A 5572-nucleotide genomic window follows, 5' to 3' on the forward strand; every position below is an offset into this window, starting at 1 on the left:
AATGCTATGCATGCCATGGGGTTATTATGAAGATGAATAGAGATAATGCATTATCAACTCCTCAGCAATGTGCATGCTTTATAGTAAGTGACAATAACTCTTTTGATTGCTGTCTTAAATGCGATTTCTACTATTAACTATACCTTTGCATATAGAAATATATAAGTTGTCCAGTGTAATTTACAAGCAAGTTAGACTGGAAAATTAACTATTTTGAAAAGGGGAACAATCAGCTCCCAAGTCAGGCAATTTGACAAGATGGCCAGGAAGGTATATTTGGGTTCTGGTTCCACCTGACTTAAGGTGTGACTAGCCCTCTGGCTGTGGGTATTAGGCCACAAGAGGGGCACAACTTCCTCTTTCCCAGAGCATATGCCTTGTGTGTAGGAATGACTTTCCATTTCCAATGAATCCTTTATAATCTTCTTTTCTTCTTCTTTTTTTTTTTTCCCAATGAGTTGCTTTATTTTTGTCAACAAACTGTGTCATTTACCCAAGTAAGAAAACTCCTGTTGTTCAAGGTCTTTATCAGAGTTCCTACAAATCAGGTTAATTGGTGATCAACAGAGCTTTTCTGCCTTTAATGAGGCCTAGTAGCCCAAGGCAAGGCCTACCTCTTGATAAGGGACTTTCTTTTTCCTTATTTTAAACTCTTTGATCACTTAAAAAAAAAAAAAAAAAGGAAGAACAACCACGGGAATGTCATTGTTTTTTAATTGCCTGATTACCAAATGTTGGAGATAAAAGATAGATGTTCTCAATTAATAACATTTACATAGATTAGCATCACTAACAAGCCTCATTAGTAGCTGCTGATTTTTGTTTAGATGGTGTCCCAAGTCATTTGCTCTCTCTCTGATTGTGCAATCGAATGCACCTTTAGTATGACAAAACATCGCCTTCTAATCTATTTCCATTAATCAAACTGTGAGGCCTTATAAATACACAGTCAGGTTTTTAATTAATTAAAAGTTAATATTACCTAGTGTAGACTTAAAGAAGGGTTTCATGTGTTAATAAACTTCCAGAAACTGTTTCTCAACTCTGCTCTATTTTATGAAGTCTAAACACCTTCCTTGGATTAATCACAACACAAGCACGTCTCCATTCACATAGAGAAGCATCATGGACATACAGTCATTTACTAAGCCTCCAGTTTTAAATCTATCATCTTGATGATCTGCCAACAGTTTCACAACAGTGGTAATCTCTCTCCTAGACGCAAAAATATGAAGATTAAGACAGCTTAAGGGATGTGCCTCAGATAACTCAGACCTAGCTCTAGCTCAAAGCCCAAACTCATTTCCCAGAGGGATGCCTTTTGCTTTCCATATGCACCCAGATATTCTGAGCAGAAGTAAGATGTAGGTTATTACAATTAACCATCAACCTCATTTTAAACCTTATTAACCAATTTTAAATCTCATCATTCACTTTTCAATTTTTAAAAACAAAAGATAGACAACTATCATAAAAACATCTCATAAGGGGGCTGTGGTTGTGGCTCAGTGGTAGAGTACTCACTTAGCATGCATGAGGCACTGGGTTTGATCCTCAGCACCACATAAATGTAAAATAAAGATATTATGTCTACCTAAAATTTAAGAATAAATATATTTTTTTTAAAGAGAGAGAGAGAGAAAGAGAAATTTTTAATATTTATTTTTTAGTTTTCAGCGGACACAACATCTTTGTTTGTACGTGGTGTTGAGGATTGAACCTGGGCCACACGCATGCCAGGCAAGTGCGCTATGGCTTTAGCCACATCCCCAGCCCAAGAATAAATATTTTTAAAAAGTCTTATAAGGATAATTTTTGACATATCTAAGTTTATAATAATCCATGAGCAAAAAAAAACAATAAAAATCTGACTCTAAAGATCTTATAAATCTATAAAGATTTTATACATATTTAAAGAACAGTAAGTGGATAGATACATGTTTGTTGAGAAAGGGTTTTTCCAAATATTTTGATAAGAATAAAAAATTGTTTTTTACATCTATGGGAAAAATTACACCTATTTTACAATGATACATATTTTAGACAAAAACAAAGTACTTTCAGACTCTCTAAGATGTCGATTTTTTAGAGATGTCTGTTTAAATTACATACAAATGTGAATACTGGAAGTCACAGAACAGATTAAAAAAATCAGGAATTGATTAAAATTTCAAGAGAGGGATGCCTTTAGGAAGATAAAAAAAAGAGACATCCTAATATACCCTAATTCTTTAAAGAAAGTTAATATTAATTGTGCAAAGCATGATGAGATACAAATTTTCCCTTCACTATTTTAAGGGGACCCTGATACAAACTACCAACTCCATGTAAACAAAATAGACAAAATTTTGAAAAGGGAACATAGGGGAAAAATTTTGTAAAAGAATCGAGGTTTTTGCTGGTTGGAGTAAATCATGTATCTTGGCAAATGCAAAAGATAAATTGACAATTCTAAGGTTTTAGCACTGTAGATTAAAAGAGAAGAAAAAGAGAATCACACTGAATGTGATTCAATGTGGGCATCTATTCTACTCTTCCTTAATAATTGAATTCAAAGTGGTTAAAATAGCAGGTATTATCTTTCTGCTAGCAGCACCTATCAATGAAGACTCTTAATTTATTTTATTAATTTCCCCTCACCCTATCACCCCCCACTCCGTTTTCCACCTTTCTTCATTTGCTCTTTGTAGGATCACAGATGAACTCCAAGTGTTGATGTTTAACTTTGTCTCTCCCCAATCTTTTCCTTTCTTTCTTTCTTCTTCCCCTGCCCCCACTGTTGTTTGGACCCAGGCGTGCTCTCCCACTGAGTTACATCCCCAGCCCTTTTTATTTTTTATTTTAAGACAGGGTCTGGCTAAATTGTCTTGTCTGGACTTGACCTTGTGATCCTCCTACCTTGACCTCCTGAGTTGCTGGGATTACAGGTGTGGGCCACCATGGGGCTTCTTCCCATTTTTTTTTTTCCTGTGATGTTTTGACACAAGTCATTAACTCATGCTCTCCCTGTTCAGTCATGGTTTCTGTTTGGCTTCCACGTTGTCCTGTTCTCCTTTTCATTTTCTTTCTCTCCTCCTCTTCTGCCCTCTCCATGTAGACCTGCTTAGGGCTCAGCGGTTGCCCTCCTGCTTTTGTCATAGCCTCTGCCTAGGTGATCATGCTTACTTCCTGGTCTCTAGGTATTATCTAAACCATCGCTTTTCCCAGTTTTTTTTCTCTGAGCCTTGACTTGACTTTCCTCTTAGCTCCAGATGCATTATCTAGCTGCTTAGTTTACATTTCCTCCTTATTGTCAAATAGGGATCTCAAGCTTCCTGTGTTTACAAGGTAAGTAAACACAGAAGTTTCTGCCTTCTTCCTCAATGACTCCCTCCCACCCTTTCACTGGGTCCTCCTCCAATCTTCCTCTCTTAATAAATAGCACCACCATACACTCAATGGGGTAGACAAAAACTGTGAATTATCTTTAATTCTTCCTTCTTGCACATCCCCAATATCCAACCCATCACCTAGTCCTATTTACGCTGCCTGGAACATATGCCTGGAATTAGATTCATGTTAACCACTACCCTGGCCAGCTATAGTGGTTCTTGGATCTCACCTTTCATCTTTCACTCTAGTCCATCTATAGCCTCTTCTCTACATAGAAAGGTATGCAAATTGGCTCAAGTTACCTCTCAGCTCCTGTCCAATGGTTTCCCATAATGCACAGAGCATCCCTTTTAAATGAGGGCTGCCAGTCCCTCCAGTTTCTACTCCTACCAACTATTCCCAGTTGGTGCTGTACTCTATCCTCAGGAACTTTGGCATTATGCTCAACCTACCAGCCTGTGCTCAGGCTGTTTTCTTTTCCATTCAGGTGAATTCCCAGACCATTTCCTCCTTAGTCCAGCCCGTCATGTGATTAACTAATGGCATGAATCACTATGTTCCTCTTCTGTTTATTATTATAATTCTAGTACCTAGAATAATGCCTGCTGCATGGTATGTACTAAGTAGATAAACAATGAATGAATAATGGAACGATGGCCAAGTTAGAGATAAGCAACTTTAATATAAGCAGAGGTGAAGGCTCTCCTGAAGTCTTCACAGTACAGGGAGGCTTACTCTGTACTTACCTATTCTGTCTCAAGGGCTCCATCCAAACCATTGGCATGGTGGCTGAGACCCTGTGTGCCCTACACAGAATCCCTGAAGCTCCCCTCTGCAGCTCTGGGAACTACTCAGGCTCTGCTTTCTATTCCTCTGGTTCAAGCTCTCTTGCTTTGTGATGCTGTGAACCTGAATTCTTCTTTCTTTCTGGTTAGATGGGCACCAGTTCTGTTCTCTGGACTGTGGCAGGTCAGAGTCCCACACCCCAGCCCACTTGCTAGACTCGGTCATTATGTGTCCTTCTGCTGGCTTTTTACATTTTCCTATGGTTAGGCTTTTATACTGATGGACCCCCACATGCATCAGGCTAGAAAAATAGGAAAATACATGTGGATTTTTAACCTTTCTTACGTTGTTTCAAAGTTAGCCTGAATTGATGGTTATGAAATCATGATATGGATTCCCTTGCCAATGCTTCAAGTTCAATTTTTTCTTATTAGTGCATCCTTGCTTTTAATCTATCATAAAATGTATTGTTACCTGTTTGTTTTCATCCTAAAAGTTTGTTTGTGTTAAAGTGCATATATTTTGATTGTAAATTAAAAAACCCTAGTTTTGCAGCAAGTAAAAGTAAAAAATCAGATCAGCATATTTCAATTCAATTTTGTTTCTCCCTTTTGTATTGCATTTAAAAAATGGAGTCCATGTTTCATTATGTAATCAATACATTCTCATCTTAGAAAAGGAGAAAAAAGTACATGAAATACAAGTGTTAGTAGTCCCACCGTACGTAGATAATCACCGTTAGTAACTATAGAAAATATATGGATTTCCTTTTATTTTTGTTATGTTCCTTTATTTTTGTTATTTGAAGTACAACTGTGATTATATGAGACATACATATATATATCATACATAAGAATAAAAAGCGATGTATACTTTTTTATTATAAATATAAACACAGGACTAGAGTTGTGGCTCAGCAGTAGAATGCTTGCCTAGCATGTGTGAGGTGCTGGGTTTGATCCTCAGCACCACAGAAAAATAAATAAATAAAATAAAGGTATTGTGTCTGACTACAACTAAAAAAAAATTTTAAAAACCCACATTTTTGGGCTGGGGATATAGCTCAGTTGGTAGAGTGCTTGCCTCACATGCACAAGGCCCTGGGTTCAATCCCCAGCACCACCAAAAAAAAAAAAAAAAAAAAAAAAAACCCACATTTTTACATAAAATTTTTAAAAAGAAATAAGCAATAAATCTGTTTTTATTTGTGAAAGTTATATATAATCATTATAAGAGATTGGGATAGTTGATAAAAATGAACATAAAAGTCATCCAGAATTCCACTCAGTATTTTGATATATGCCATTGCAGATATTTTATTTGTATGTAGTATATTACATTTACTATAAAGCTAAATATCATGTGTAATACATACTGTATTACATAGATAATTTATTTGAACTCTAGAGGAGAA

General features: G+C 36.4%; 1 non-coding gene across 1 annotated transcript; it reads left to right on the forward strand.

Moving 5' to 3' along the window:
• Positions 1 to 5210: 5210 nt before the first annotated feature.
• Trnav-cac (transfer RNA valine (anticodon CAC)) lies at positions 5211 to 5283 on the forward strand. Its single transcript has one exon. It is a non-coding gene; the product is annotated as a tRNA-Val (tRNA).
• The last annotated feature ends 289 nt before the right edge of the window (positions 5284 to 5572 follow it).

This window comes from Urocitellus parryii, chromosome 6, assembly GCF_045843805.1.
Source record: "Urocitellus parryii isolate mUroPar1 chromosome 6, mUroPar1.hap1, whole genome shotgun sequence".
NCBI classification, from domain to species: Eukaryota; Metazoa; Chordata; class Mammalia; order Rodentia; family Sciuridae; genus Urocitellus; species Urocitellus parryii.